This window comes from Phragmites australis, chromosome 17, assembly GCF_958298935.1.
Source record: "Phragmites australis chromosome 17, lpPhrAust1.1, whole genome shotgun sequence".
In the NCBI taxonomy this organism is placed as follows: domain Eukaryota; kingdom Viridiplantae; phylum Streptophyta; class Magnoliopsida; order Poales; family Poaceae; genus Phragmites; species Phragmites australis.
The window spans coordinates 17560302-17561085 of record NC_084937.1 but is presented as its reverse complement, the minus strand read 5'-3'; the positions used below and the strand labels follow the sequence as shown (position 1 = coordinate 17561085).

The 784-nt window shown below is 32.9% G+C and overlaps 1 non-coding gene across 1 annotated transcript; it reads left to right on the top strand.

The window, feature by feature from the left end:
* Window positions 1-86, top strand: TRNAY-GUA (transfer RNA tyrosine (anticodon GUA)). Its single transcript is given in 2 exon segments — window positions 1-37; window positions 51-86. It is a non-coding gene; the product is annotated as a tRNA-Tyr (tRNA).
* Window positions 87-784: the final 698 nt, after the last annotated feature.

The following is a 784-nucleotide window of genomic DNA, read 5'->3' as shown; positions in this document are numbered from 1 at the left end:
CCGACCTTAGCTCAGTTGGTAGAGCGGAGGACTGTAGTTTGTCGCAGCTAATCCTTAGGTCGCTGGTTCGAATCCGGCAGGTCGGAATTTGTTTTTCATTTTTTTGCTACAATTCTACTTTTGCTGTTTTTAGAGGACAAAATTTATTTCCAGCTAAGCTCTTTTTTTTTTCTGAAATCTTCAGCTAAGCTCCTTAATTTGCTTTTGGTATTGGGCGAAGTTTTCCTTAACTTTTTGTTCATCATGTTACTATGTGATATGTCATGCATTTGTTTTTTTCCCTGCAAATATTGGTTCACTAATCTTCTTTGAGAATTCTTTGAAAAAAAGAAGGAAAATCTTCTTTGAGACTTGAACCTTTCTTGACGGGGAAGAAAGAAAAACACAAAAAAGATATGATTGTTGTTGCTGAAAAAAAGGAACATAGAATGATCGAATGCAGTAACAGAAAAACTATATTAGTCACCATTGTATGATTGAAGTTGAATTGAATGTGCATTCAGTCTTCAGTTGAAAGTGGTAAATATTAACTGGTCATGTACATACAAGAATTAATTGGTGGTGCATATAAAATAGGCATAAAATAATTGCAATAATGTTGTTTCGTCGGAACCAACGGTAATTTGTACAGTAGATTTGTGGATGGATCATATGATAATTATATGAATAGATCTTTTTCAAGCATGGTTTCATAAATTACAAATTATCAAATTTCATTCATTAAAATTAGGAACTTGTGGTGAAAGACCAAAAATTATATCCGATACCGTGTTATTAGGGAAAA